Here is a 15,953-nt window from a genome sequence, read left to right on the forward strand (position 1 = left end):
GTTATAATTTACACTGTTTATTATTATTATTATTATTATTATTATTATTATTATTATTATTAGTAGTAGTAGTAGTAGTAGTAGTAGTAGTGGTATTTTATTTTTATTTTGTTTTTAGTTATTTATCTATTTATTTATTTTTTTGATCTGAGTCTGTGGGCCGCAATGGTTCCTCGTCATGAAGACAGAGTGAGGCAAAGACGTCTAAGCAGGTAAAATTGTACAGAAGAATCTTATGTTTTCTTCCAGCTGCTATGTCACAGCCTGGCCGCCTTGTTTTCAACCTACTATTTGTTCCCAGCAAGAAGCCGTTATACCGTATATGCAGAGTGACGCAAAAGTCCGGAGCCCATAGGCCAACTCGGTTACTATTGCAGGTATGGAAACACGGTAAGATATGTAAGGACTCTTTTAAATTCCAGCAACACTTTTGTTTTTGTACTAGTGTACCGCTCAATAAAGAAAATGCGTTACCATACATCATGTCGGGCTACACGAATGAAAGAATGTGTGGTTTGAAATTAGCTACACCGAGAAGAATTGAAAGGAGACACAGTGAAGGATAAACATGCAAATGCAACATCCACGCCAGAGGCGTAGCAACCACGGTGTTGAGGGGGGGGGGGGAGCAGATACGAAGGACGCGAAATTGGGTCTTGCACTATATTTTTCATTGTGTCTTTCCGTTCCCTTTGGTCCAAATAATTTCAAACTTTCTTTCTTTCATTCGTTGTTGTCCAACAGTGGCAGCGTTGTACTTTTCGTTACTATTGGGCGGTATACTAATATAAAAACAAAACTTGCTGCATTTTAAAAATTTCCTTCTGTATCTTACCTTGTTTTCGTATCTGCAGTAGTAACCGAATTGGCCTATGGGCTTTGGGTTCTATCATGTACAGAAAATATTCTGTAAATATTTTGTCATGTACAGAAAATATTCCCTAAATATTTTGTCATGCACAGAAACTATTCTTTAAATATTTTCTGTGGTGTACAAAAAATATTCACTAAATATATTTTGTCATGTAAAGAAAATATTTTGGCATATGTAGGAAAATATTGTCTGCGTTATTGGTAAATAATTTTAAAATATTCCATGAGAAACATTTTAAAAACCATTCCGTTAACATTGTATAAAACGTTTCAAATACTTTTTCAGTAATGTTTGGAAATCGTACAGAAAACATTTTTAGGAAAACTTTTCTAACGGCGTATAAAATATTTCTACAACGTTTTTGAGTGTATTTAGAGAATATTTTCAGTATTATGTGGAAAATGTTTTCAACAACATATGGAATATATTTCCTTAAGGGAAGTAGGATACATTTTCTGAAGGAAAATGATGGCACGTTTTAGAAACGTTTTGAAAATATTTCATTGCTGTGTGGGCACCTGGATGTTTGCCTCACTCTTCCTTCTCTTTCAGTACTCTCTGCACCACTCGAAGATCCATCAAGTTCCAAAGTTGGTCTGGGAGGACGATCAGGTACCCAACCTGTAGATGTAGGATGATTCGTGTATCCATTATCCTGAAATGGAGTTTCGGGAATACATCTCTCCTTGATGAAATTTGCTTCGTCTTGCAGTAATTTAATGTGATTTTCATGGGCATTAATCGTTGATTCTAGAACATCCATTGACTCTTGAATTTCCGTGCTCCTTTGTACTACTTTTTCCATTTTCTCATCGTACTTCTCAAATTTTTCTACTACATGTTGGTTCATCTGATTTAATTGACGTTGAACACGATCCCATCTGTTTTCATTGCATTGTTCCAACTTCGCTATTTTTTCATCAAAATCATTAGCTAGCTGTGCTATTTTCTGGTCCAATTTTTCTTCAAAGTGTTGAATTTGCTCTGACTAGTTCCTCATTTGCTCAGACTGGCTTCTAATTTGCTCTGACTGGTCCCTCATTTGTTGGGCTAACTCATCACCTTTTCGTACTTGATCCTTAATTTGCTCAGACTGGTTTCTTATTTGTTCAGACTGGTTTCTTATTTGTTGGGCCAAGTCTTTTAAAATGTCAGTCAAATTTTCACTAGGATTCAATTCTGAATACACATTCTGATCACCAATTATATTATTAGTTGTTGTACTTATAGCCATATTTCGATGAATTACTTCTTCACTTCTCAATATGGTAACACTAAGGTCGCGTTGAAAGCTTGCCGTTTTTACTATTCTTCAAAACGACACTTATATAACTCCCGGTGGTGAGGCGCAATTTGTAAGGGTCTGTCCTGGTTCGTATTTAGTAATCTTCAAAATAATTCAAACGTTTTAACACTTTCTTAGCTGTTTTTTTATACTTAACCATGAGAAGCGTACATAATCAACTTTCTGCATATACAACAAGATGTCTACACCTTTATACACACACATTTATTTTCTCGACGTTGCTATAGTAACAACTCTCTTTTTTTTTAATTAACGATTACAAAATAGTATCTCGAAATCTCTGTCTTTCTTTTCTTTATACATAATATTGCTCAAATAATTCGCCTCTGATCCCTTTTCTTGTAAGCTGGCACAGATTGCTAATATTATATACAACGTTATCGTTGTAACTACTCATGACGAATGAGATGACTCATATAATTTTGTTTAGCTCGATTAAATTTTATCGATTGATGTGTCTGATCTTTGGACATTTTTTAAAAATGAAACCTGGTTTACATGGTGTTAATGAACTATACCAACAAACTTTAAGAAGTGATTCCGAACATAAAATTTAAAAAAAGAAAAGAAAAAAAAGAAGGAAACTTCATATGGACCTTGAGAGAAAAGTGTATAGGTTCAGAGCTAGGGTCGTCCACAAAAAGATATCTTCTTTCTTTTTGTTGTAATCTTCACGACATATCGTTGATACTATGCCAAAACTACGAAACTACAAACCACAAGGTTGGAAACATTTCCATTTAAAAATTTTCGGCTCGATTAAACTTTATTATAAGAATATTTGAGTACAGGGCTTGGGCTTAGAAATATTTCTTTTAAAGGATGGGACGTTTAATGATTATAAACGCAATTGCAGACATAATTAACGTTTATGGCTTTCAATAAAAATTTACATGAAAATTAAGTCTGTGAGTTTTAAGCATTTAACATCTCAACTTCAAATCTAGGAGTCATGCTTTTTAAAACAAATTCGATAGCTTTTTGTACTACATAACTTTGGTTTCGTATTCCTATCTTTAAAAACCCATAATAAATATGCTACATCAAGAAAGTGTGTTATCCAGTGTCTTAAAAGAACATTAAAATTTTCGTTTCCTTCACTGAGAAAAAGAATCATATGTGGCGTACGTAAATTCGTATGTTACATTTGTAAATTCTGTAGTTTTTGGACTGAACGTACAGCAAACGTATAACTGAAAACGCGTGTTTTATAATACTTTTTGTATAAGTGTTCCATCTGTACGTACTTTCCGTATGAAACAATATAGGCAGTCAGATTCTCACATACAAATTTACGTATATAACATATAGCTGACGAAAGTAACATACATATGTAATATAACGAAGGCTGTTAGATATCAGACATCCTGCAACGGCATGATGTAACATCTAAGGGCAGTGCCAATGTAGCATACGGATAACGTATCCTCCGTACTGATTTCTGTAGTAAGCAAGAGGATTCCGTAAATTTGTATATACAATATACTGCAGTCCAGAGAACGGACTTTTCTGTGTTGATAAGGAGACATCCTCTTCTGTTCTAATTTACTCAGTTATATAAGGTTATCATCATTTTAGTTCTTGAAATTTGCGTTAGAATCATTTTTGTTTGATATTTGCTCAATATAACAAAATTAATACAAAATAGTGAAATTTGTGTTGTTTCTGGGTTTAAAAATACAATATTTGATCACAAAATAATATTTAACGTTATTTCAATCATTCTATGACATCTTGATGTTATGATTTGAATGAATTTCTTCCATTTCTAATGCAGAAGTAATATGGAGCATAGCAGAGTTGCAAGATATGTGTAATCTTGACAATCTATCGTCGAAGATCTTTCCCTTTCTTTCCTGAATACCATATCCATACTGTTAATGAGTAAAAGATAAATTACAAGGGGGAAGTCTTAATTATTATTTCCCTTCTATTTTTTTTTTTTTTTTTGGAAAATAACATTTGACTAACTTTTATTCTCAGGCGTGTGGGTTCTTTTCCGTCACCTGCTATTCATGAAAACGGTTCAAGTTAGCCATGTTCTTTTTACCCTCTTCAATTCTCCCCCTCCCCTCTTGTCCAACACATCGAAGGATAAAGAAAGGGGGAGGCATCCTTAAGGCGACAGACTGGGTGACTACCATTAACAGTAACATGGAGTCAAGACGAAAATCAAACTCTGCAATTAATTTCTGTTTCTGACAGTTGAAAGACTGCTCGTATTCTTCTTCTTCCTCTTCGTTTCTGTCCCAATTTATTATTGGATAGTTGCTATCATTCTTTATCTGTTTCACTCTTCTGTTTCTTCCTCCTCTTCCCTCCTAATACAGTTCTATTCTACTATTAATCTCTCCACAACAACCCCCCTATGTGGTATCTTCCTTCCCTCTCGATTATCACCCTGTTTTGGAGAATTAATTTAATATACCCAAGCGACAGAATACGAATATGAATGACGGGGACGATAATATCTAAAGACAACGAAGCAAAATTTTCATTCCCTTCTCTCTTCTCCCTCTTCTTCGTTTGGTTTCACCATAACAACAAATTGCTTTCGGCGACATATAAATTCTCTCCCGTTTCCCTTCCCCTTCCGTTTCGTCTCTTCTGGTACAGACACTAGTTCTCTATCTCGTTCGCCGTTAGTGAAATTTATTCCCTCACTCTTCAAACCCTCTCACTCAAGTACTGCTGTTTTTTTTTTTTTTTTTTTTTAACTTTTTGGGTAAACACAAACTTTTATCCCCCTAATGACACTACTCGAATGTTGTTTATAACATATTCTATACTACTTCTTTTTCTGGTCCCACCCCTCATTATCATCATCTCTGTTTAAGAGAATGCACTACAAGATTTTCACATACGGTTTACGTCAATTATTCCTTATCGTCTTTAGAGGTAATATTAGTTGGCTCCCACTACCGTTTTCCGAATTTTTTCTTTAAGGTTATACATATATAAAGCTGTTTGTTTATTTGTCACGTTTAGAAGACCACATACTTAGCTTCACATACTTATAAGTTAGCATACTAGGTAGCTGCGTGGAAGATATTGTAGGGTATTTAATTTTTTTACGTATTTTATGAAGGGCAGAGGAATTCAAAATTTATATCATAACCCTTCGAGTTAGTCAACCCAGATGACTCTGATAAGTTCCTCGTTGTATACTTTTAAGTCCATGTGAAAAGTGGGCACTTCTGCTAAAGTCTGTTTTAGGCAACCTGATAACAAACTCTCCTATCTCCCATTACTTTCCACTACAGAAGGAAGAATCAGCTTGCTGACCTTCACAGGGAGGGGAGCTTTTTTAATAAGCAGAATCGTGTAAACTCTAAATTCGTACAATTCCCTCGCATCTGGTGTTGAGAAAGCACTGCTGTTCCTTTTAGCTATCAACCCCGAGTAACAAACAATTACTGCTTTTAATTTTTGTTTTTAAGAAAAATATTCCTTATTATTTATGTACTAAAGTTTACTCTCCTTTAAAACACTTTATTGTCTTAACAAATGTCGAAAACATTAAAATCAGTAAGAGCTCAATCTGCCCAATTTTGTATAAATGTGGGAGTTTTGATCCCTAACACGAATACAAGAACGGGAACTGCAGGGTTTCGAAAATAAAATGTTGATAAAAATATTTGGAGCGAAAGAGGCAAACATTCAGTTGAATTAAAATGCTATACAAGCTTTTATTTCACAGCAATTACAGGTCACCGACTGTTACAGAAATAGAAAAGTTGGTACGTATAAGATAAGCATGACAAGTTGTTTGTATGGGAAATACGCACTAAGTTACCAAGTCCTGTTCAAAAAGCCTAGGAGAAAGACTATTAGGTGGGTGAAGGAGAAGGCTTCAGGACAATGTAATGCAGGATCTTTGAAGGATGGTTGATAACAAACATGGTACATTGACTTTTCACAGGTTAAAATCTAATGGAAATGTGTTGTTTCTGCTGCGATGAGCCTTTGAACTCTTTAAGCCAAAGCGTTCGTTATTTTTGTATTATTGACCGAACTCGTATTTATCGTTACTCTTTCTTACTCAGCAAACAAACATTATTATTGGAACATTATTATCAGTATATATATAATACTTTTTCTACTTTTTCTTTTTCATGTAAGAAAGGAAAGGAGACGTAATTTAAAAAAAAATATTTCAGGTTCTACTGTTATCATCTTAACGCTGTGATACTTTACCCATACATATTGTACTTCGGTTTCGATTTTATATTATTATGAAATTATTGTATCAATACAGTAAATAGCCATTCAATTACCAAACCTGCCATCACTTGCCATTCCAACATTATGTCTAGAGTTGGACACGAACGAGTTCGAGCGAGCTTTCTTTGAAACTAGACTCGACTAAGAAACATATATCTTTGAGCTCGACTCGAGAACTCAGCTCGAAAAATTCCCTCCAACTCGATTCGAAACTCGACTCGAATTCAGGTCGAGTTTCGAGTCGAGTCGAGTCAAAACGAGCCAATTCGATCTAAACCCTGCGTGTAGACAATATAATTATCAATGATACTACTACCATTACTAAAACATTATTATTATTATTATTATTATTATTATTATTATTATTATTATTATTATTATTATTATTATTATTATTATTACATCGAATATAACAATATAAGGTAGGTTGTTTGTATCTGAATACTGAAAACTAGTTGAATGTCAATCTGGGACCTCAAGATGTCTCCAGAAGGCAAGGGCATCGGTCACGAGGTTCTGGGTTTGAGTTTCGGAGGAGCAAGTTTTTGGGCTTGAGTCAAAAATTGTTAAAACTTATACGTGTTCAAAACTGCTCGGTCTGGGTTTAGGGTTGTCAACGGCTCGGGTCATATCTCATTCACCATCGAGCCGACCCGAGAAGTGACTCGAACCAACAACCCACCCAACCAAGCTGGCTCGAACCGATGACTCATCCGAGAGCCGAAACAAATTGAGCTGGGTTTAGGATTGTCAAAGGCTCGGGTCATAGACCCATCTCATTCACCATCGAGCCGACCCGAGAAGTGACTCGAACCAACAACTCACCCAACCAAGCTGGCTCTTACCGATGATTCATCCAAGCCGAAACAAATTGAGCTGATTGCTTAGCCAGTTCGAGTCATCGACTCAGTTGAGCTGAGTCGAATCGAGCGGATGGACTCGTTTCAACGGAGCTGGCTCGAGGCGATGGCTCACATGAGCCAAGTCGGTGGCTCATCCCAACCGAGCCATCTTCTCAATTGAACCGAGTCGATTACTTGTTCTAACCGAGCCGAGGCTCATCCCAATCAAACCGGCTCGAGCAGTTCGCTTAGTTGAACCGAGCCGACCTGGTTGACATCACTACCCGGGTTGGGCTTCTGCTCATGTAGGAGAGGACCGTGCAAGTCTCAGCTTTGATGGTACGAACTACATACTTATATTGGTGCTCACGACATTTGATTCTGTCTCGCTACAAAAATCTATTGTCGTCTCGTCTCGATAACGAGATGAGACGAGACACATTGAAAGTACCCCACAAGATGCACTAAAAGTACGAGAGGAGATGCACCTCTGTCGTGAGCAACACTAAAAGTATTCCACATTACTGCTTACATTTCTAATGGCTTTCGCTTTCCAGTCTAATCAGGCCATGATTTCAAAACGAGTTAAAACGAGCTAAAAGAGCGAGCCATTTATCAAACTCGACTCTACTCGAAACTCGACCTCAAAATAATGACTCGACTCGAGAAAATTATCTTTGAGTCGACTCGAAACTCTAGACGAATTCGAGTCGAGTCGAGTTTTAGCTCGACTTGTGCCCATCCCTTATTATGTCACAACCCCAACTGGCAAAAGAAGAGAAAAAAATATAATTCTTCAATAAAATTTCCTTTATAATAACACATGCGTTACTTACCTCACTAATACAGGTAACTGTAATTAAGTGTTTTAAAATACGTATTGTTATTTTGAAAGTTATAATTTACTATTTTGACATTTAAATACACTCTATATCTCCGGGTGCGGGAACTACGGAGGTGGAAGGACAGTGGAAGACGGAACACCAACATTTACGTTTTTCACACCTATACTTGAGCGTGGTGGGGGAGAAAACTTCTTGTTTTTCCTATCAGCTTATGTGAAACAAATTATAGTAACTTCAACAGATGGTACTCTACACGAATACGAATATACACAGTGTTAAATTTTCAAAAAAGAAGAGCAATTGCGTGGGCTAGACCAAGGATGTTATAAATAGAGGATCTGCCCATATGTATCGTCATCCTATTAAATCGATGAAGAAAGAAAAAAAACGAGCATCGGTACGTCTGATTGGCTACTCTCGTTTCCACCATCGTCTGGTTGGCTACTTTCGTTTCCGCCATGATTGTTGGCTCAAAACATTGCGATCCTATTGGGCGGAGTAGACAGAGTAGGGGTGGCGAAACTGTGACGTATGGCTTCAAGATTTTGTTGTAAGGGCAGATCCTCTATTTTATAAGATCCTTGGACTAGACGAAAGCTTTCTGCATTTTGCTTACTTAACATTAACAGTTTTTCTTCCGTTGTTTTAAAAACAAAAGACAAACAAAACATGTTTTGATAAATATTTTTTACTTTTCGAAAATATGTCTTTTCACTTTATGAGAAATTTGTCTAACTACATTTCTTATTATTATAATAATTATTATTGGAGGCTGCAATGGCTTAGTGGTAGTGCATTTATCTCTCATGCGTCGGGTGAATTGATCGATTCCACTTCACGCCAAGTGAGCTTTGTGGTGGACAACCACCGCATGGGTGGGTATTCTTAGGGATTTATCGTTTCTTCCAACACTTCTCATTCCATCATTATCATTCACCTTATATTCACAGTCTTCCTTAACCTCAGTGGATAATTGTGGAACGCTAAACTAAGAAAAAATGTTAATATTAGTAAAGATACTCTTCCACCGGCATGATGCACTCTTGAAGTTCGTTCTCTAATTGGAGTTTAATGTTTAAAATGAAATACGAAACACTATTCGGTTTTGTATTCGAGGCAAGTATACACGTCGCGAATTAAAGACTAGGCCAGTGGTTCTCAACGGGGCTTTAACGCCTTGCAGGAGGCATTCTTGTTTCCAAATGTGGCGCTGAAACAAAAATTGGGGGGCAATAGACTATTTAGCGGACTTAGATTTAGTTAGAGGTTTAGTTTGAGATGATATGTTAGACTTTTTTCTTCTCATTGGATAAAAGCCACTATACATTTTACCAATTATCAACAGTTTAAACATTATTTATGAATAATAACATTAGGCTGATTATAATATGCATTTGAATTTTTTCTAACCCTTATCCGGGCAAGCGGGGTCTCCCAGGCCCAGTAGCTTCATATTTTTTTTTGTCGAATTTCTCAATAACCATAAATATTTCGATGACATAAAATACTGAATTATTCTATCTTTAGTCGAAGTTAAAATCATGAATATATCGAGTTGGTAAGGCTAAGAGAGTTGGTAAGGCCCCAGTTGCCATCTACGTTACAAAAATAGCTTGCCCGGACAAGGGTTAAAAAAGACCGGTCCAAAAACATCCTCTTTCATTTGGAAAGTAAGCAGACCAACCGCATGTTTAAAAAAATAAAAAATGCATTTTTGAGAATAAAAATGTAAGAGAAAAGATGACTAATGTAAGACAAATTATGGAAATAAAATTTCATTTCACGTTATATATACACTGAGCGATTCGAAGCAACACGGATAACGTTTGGGAAGTGATTCCTGATACGAAGATAAGACTAAAAGTATAGATCTATCTCGTGCACAAATGCTTCCTTTGGGCGTTATGACCATTCGAAAATTTGTCGGAAATATCGAAAAACATCCATAACTCGAAAACAAAATGTTTTATCGAAGTCGAGTAATAGGGAATGTCCATTTTCTAAATAGTAGATGCTAGTAATTCAAAATTGAGTGTGGTGCAAAGGTGACCCTGAAGAATTCCTGTGGTATTTTATCAAATATTGAATAAGAAAAATAAACAACATACAAATACAATATTTAAACGAACAAAAATCACAGTACATCGTTCAAATTAGAAAATTATAATTCGAAGGAAGCAGAGATACATAGTGTATGCCTGATTGATACATTTTGTATTAGTTCAGAATCAACTCGCGGAGAAAAAAAACTGTCCCTCCGATGGATACAGTCCGTCCGGAAGACAAAAAAAGTTTGTTTATGTACCCGTCCTTCCGAAGACCAAAAATGTTTGTTCGTGTATTCGTCCGTCTGGAGACAAAAAAATGTTTGTTCGTGTATCCGCTAGTTCGGAGACAAAAAGCGTTCGTGTATTCTTAAGTCCAGAAACAAAAAAAAAAAAAAAAAAAAAAGTTTGTTCGTGTATCCGTCCATCGAGAAACAAAAAAAGAAGTTTGTTTATGAATCCATTTGTCCGGAGACAAAACAATGTTTGTGTATGTATCCGTCCTTCCTGAGACAGAAAAAAAAGTTTGTGTTTCCGTCCTTCCGGAGACAAAAAAAGAAAAAAACATAAAAAAAACGTTTGCTTGTGTATCCATCCGTCTGGGGGCTAAAGAATGTTTGTTTGTGTATCCATCCGTCCTGAGACAAAAAAGTTTGTGTATCCATTCTTCCGGAGACAAAAGAATGTTTGTGTGTGTATTCGTCTGACCTGAGACAGAAAAAAAGTTTGTGTTTCCGTCCTTCCGGAGACAAAAAAAAAGAAAAAAAAAAACGCTTGCTTGTGTATCCATCCGTCTGGGGGCAAAAGAATGTTTGTTTGTGTATCCATCCGTCCTGAGACAAAAAAGTTTGTGTATCCATCCTTCCGGAGACAAAAGAATGTTTGTGTGTGTATTCGTCTGACCTGAGACAGAAAAAAAAGTTTGTGTTTCCGTCCTTCCGGAGACAAAAAAAAAAGAAAAAGAAAAAGAAAAACGTTTGCTTGTGTATCCATCCGTCCGGGGGCAAAAGAATGTTTGTGCATCCGTCCGTCCTGAGACAAAAAAGTTTGTGTATCCATTCTTCCGGAGACAAAAGAATGTTTGTGTGTGTATCTGTCTGACCTGAGACAAAATATGTTTGTTCCTGTATCCGTCCGTCCGGGCGACAAAAAATGTTTATTCATGTATTCGTCCGTCCGGAGACAAAAATAAATCTAAAGATCACCATCAATTTTAATTAGGATATAGAGGATCCAAAAATTAGGATCTAAGTTTCTTTATGGAGGTGACCAATTCACTGGAACTGGTAGAAATGAACTGTTTTCGGTGTTAACATTGATCACTATAGAGGGAAATGGGCAATAGGTTCCCAGAAGTGGTTTTCCTGTAATCGATTAAGCGTTCCTGATATCCGTAAGTCCCTACTACAACCGGACATCATTAATATCCACTACAACTTCCGGTTTCAATATTGGTCTATATTCGGCATAAATGAAAAGAGTTAGCCAGCGAAAAGTGGATTTTTAAAAAATGGATTGAGCGTTCTAAGAATATTTAACATTTTCTCTCTTAACCTTTTATTCAAACCAGAAGTAGCGGAAATCAAATACTTCCTGTTTTAAGATTGATCGCTATAGAGTAAAGACTGTAGTGAGAAACGATTTTCTGTAATCAGTTAAACATTCCAGAAACATGTTATCTTTGCGCTTTAATCTCTCAACTAAAACTGCAATTATTTAAAAACAAAATCTACTAACATTTCCGGTTTCAATATTAATTTGGAAAATATAACGTCATATAAACCAAACTTCTTCACGTGATGTACACGTGACACTGAGACTTATATTTTAACTTAACATACAATGTACAGTACATATATAGGGTGGCCACAAAGTCCCGTTAGCCTGAAAATAAGTAAGATAAACCACTAAACGTACGTAAATAACTACACGGAAAGAACTGAATGACATGAACAACAATGCTTTGGAGAAGTTTTATTGAGATAAGCCACATTGTCACGTTAAATGAATCTTGTAGCTGTCATAAAAAAAATACCTTTCAACCCGATCTTCCTATTTACTCTTTACATGTTACAACTTCTTGAAAGCAAGAAAGGTTTCTCCACACATGCAGCACTGTACTCTAGTGGAGAAACAGTGAATCTCCTCATGGAAAACGTGTATTTTGGCGCACTTCCCTTCCCTGTCCAAAAGAATCCATTGTTTCGGAAGTGGCGAAACTGGTTTTTCTTTTATGTCAGCGGGAGGGCGATAGCAGGTAGCAAGCAAGACGTCCCAGAAAGTTGAGCATCGTTCAACTCCTTGCAAGATGAAAAAAATGTTTTATGACCCTTTCAAGACTATGTGTACACGGTGAAATATGGTAGGGTTTCAAGATTTTTTTTTTATCACAGCTACAAGTTCTTCTAATTTGGCAATGTGGCTATACGAAACATTAAGTATCCAAAGGATCAGTCTGTCGACCGTCATTCTCATGACAAAGGATAATACACCGCCAGGTTCTATGCGATATTTTGCAGCAGGTGCAAGTGCAGATGCAGGTTCAGGTTGCAGGTGCAACTTGAGTGAAAGCTTGTTTCACAACTTCTGTCAATTCGGGAGTGGTATCGTAACGGTTTTGTGCAACGATGCCCTTTATGAACCCCCATAGTGCGTTATCACAGGTGGCCAGGTCTGGGTGAGGTGAGGCACCCTACAACCAGCAATAACACGTCCTTCATTATTGTAACTGGAAGTATTAGCCATTGTTTACACAATCTGAAACAATGGAAAAACTTACACTAGCATTTATAAAGGAGTAACGGGAAAACTTACGTTAGGATTTATCAAAAGGTAACGGGAAAACTTACATTAGCATTTATCAAATGGTAACGGAACTTTATGGCTATCAAGTATATCATACTTTGTTATTCATAGTATAAATATATATTATTTTACAAGCATAAGTGTAAAACATTATATATCTGAATATCACAGGCTTAATGTGCAGTACAATTAAAGCTATGATATGAATACAAAAAAAAAGTCTATTTGAATATTAATTTAGAAATAAACATTGTAGCGCTATTCATCCTTGTCAATTCATTCATCACGTTTTTAATTTTATATTGTAAAAAAAATAAATAAATAAAATAAAAAGGATGACGAAATTCTCTCTTATTAAAACCGATTTTTTCATTCTCATTAATGATTTTAATTCATTCTTTTTTTTTAAAAAAAATAAAAATACCGTTGAGCTCATTATTTTTCCTTTTTTAAACTTGTTAAAAAGCATGGTTATTGTTGTTGAAAAGTGTTATGAAAATATGTTTAGAATAAGGCACAGAGAATAATTTGAGCTCCAACAGAGATTATCTTGAAGCACATCGACATAAAGACCCATAACAAAAATCCGTATAGTTTTATAGTTAATCTGAACCACTTTACTACTAAAATCAAATTGTAAAAAAGAAAAAAAAAGATAGATACCGGTATAATGTTTTTTCTTTGTTTTCAAATACGTAACTTTTTTCATCTTTTGAAGTAGTGTAATATATATATATATATATATATATATATATATATATATATATATATATATATATATATATATATATATATATAAAGAGCTATTTGCCTGCTACTGTATAAACCTATACATATCTTCATCAAAAAGACCACCCAAACAAAGCGTAACGGAGGATACGTTTTCAAAAATTCTCGTATTACTAGCAGGGATCATGAAAGTGGATTATATGCCGCTCATACTATCATAACAATGTTTTCGCTGTATTAGATTATAATCATGGTACGCTTTACAAATTACTCTGTCTCTCAAAATCTCTCTCTCTCTTTTATTTTTTTTTAAACATATTTCTTCCTATTAATCTTCGTGCTATTTTGCTCTTTATATATTTCCACATTAAATTTATGCTAAAAGTGAAATTTCAATGCGTAACGAATTTAATTTTCAGATTCTCTATTGTGTATGCTCTTTGATAAAGATTTTATTATTGTTAAAAAAAGAAAGGATCTCTTTCGTTGTACTTTAAATTTTCCTATTTCATTTCAGAATTTATTTATTTGTTTATTCGTTTATGTTTATAGTGTCTTAGATACAGTTGGAATATCACTTTAAACGGGATTAGGACTAGGAATTAGATTTATGGGCTTTTCAGTATCAACATGGCCATGTTAGTCCATCACGTATGAGGGATAACGACCCACGGTGATCACACTATTAGAGGAAAGGAAAGGAAGAAAGGATTGGGGAAGGAAGGAAGCAGCCTGGAACCTGTATGTTAGGTGTGAATGAGGAAAACCCAGGAAAACCATCCACAATCATTATTATCATCAACAACAATGTATTGAAATTGGAAGTTGTAGAAACTTAGTCTCGGTTCAGACGTGCAGAAAAGTCTGTTGCGGGGCCGTAACAGAAAACTCTGTTGCGGACCCGCGCGAGCCGGAAATACATTGGTTCTTATCATTCATGCCACACGTGCAGACTTTCCCGCACGACTCTGCTGCGGACCCGCAGCGGGCAAAAATTGAGTTGCGGGGATTGCTGGCTCGCAGCGAGTCCGCACAGGTGTTGCGGGTAGGAAAACCATTGCTGGCAATGAGGCAAGCCACACGTGCAGACTTTCCCGCACGACTCTGCTGCGGACCCGCAGCGGGCAAAAATTGAGTTGCGGGGATTGCTGGCTCGCAGCGAGTCCGCACAGGTGTTGCGGGTAGGAAGACCATTGCTGGCAATGAGGCAAGCCACACGTGCAGACTTTCCCGCGCCCGCAGAAATGGAAAGCGAAGAACTGAATGAAGAACTATTCATTTACGAAATACAAAAATATCACGAGATATGGAATTTAAAGTGCGAGATGTATAGAGGTAGAAATAAAAAACGGGATGCATGGAATAAGGTGTGTGAAACCTTATGTGAGAAATTTAATGAAAAAACAGCAGCAGAAGAAAAAACAGCATTGGTATGTATTATTATTACTTTTCAATGTAAAAATCTAATATTCATGTAGTGTTTACATTTGATTTTCGTTTAGCGTCTCTTTCAAGCAGAGAGGCTATGAATACTTTTTTGTGATAACAATAGACAACAAATACGCTTGGAGAAAAAGCCTTTATTGTTAATGCAATTTCTTTGATGAGATTTCTTGTCACTCACTCCGGAATGAACCGACTGTTTATAACGTATGTTGCATTATACTTTAGGTCGAGGAAATAATAATTGTGATGATAAATGAATGAAATGGTGGAATGAATAAAGTGGGAGGAAACGGGAGAACCCCGAGAAAACTCACGCACGTGGTACTTCTCGCACCACAAAGCCCACTTGACGCAAGCTGGGATCGAACCAGAGGTGAACACACTATCACTGAGCCACCGGATCCCACTAGTATAGAAATCCCCCATCTCCCCTTCAAGAGACAATTTTCAAAGACGCTGAAACCTGTGCTCCATTATTTGTAATATGAGTTTACATGCCGAATTTTACATCTCTAACTGAAGCGAATCCTCACATTCGGTAATTTGTGAATAAATAAAGCGAAATTTTACTATTATTGAAACGCCCCCTCTTGAGCGGGATATTCGGGAAGTCTCAAATAAATGTCTCATTTTTAATTTAAAGCCACCAACTATGTCAAAAATTCGAAATTAGTCACGCAATTGTTAAACTACGCCAGTGGCCGCTAATAACGTCTGAAAATGTCTATGAATAGGTCTCCGAATGTTTAACTTTCTGTGCTCTTACAAACGATAATTAGTTAACATAATTAACTTACCTTAATGTAACAGCCAGAGCTCCTCCGTGGCTAAGCGGTT

Source organism: Thermobia domestica, chromosome 11 (assembly GCF_964235325.1).
Source record: "Thermobia domestica chromosome 11, izTheDome1.hap1.1, whole genome shotgun sequence".
NCBI classification, from domain to species: domain Eukaryota; kingdom Metazoa; phylum Arthropoda; class Insecta; order Zygentoma; family Lepismatidae; genus Thermobia; species Thermobia domestica.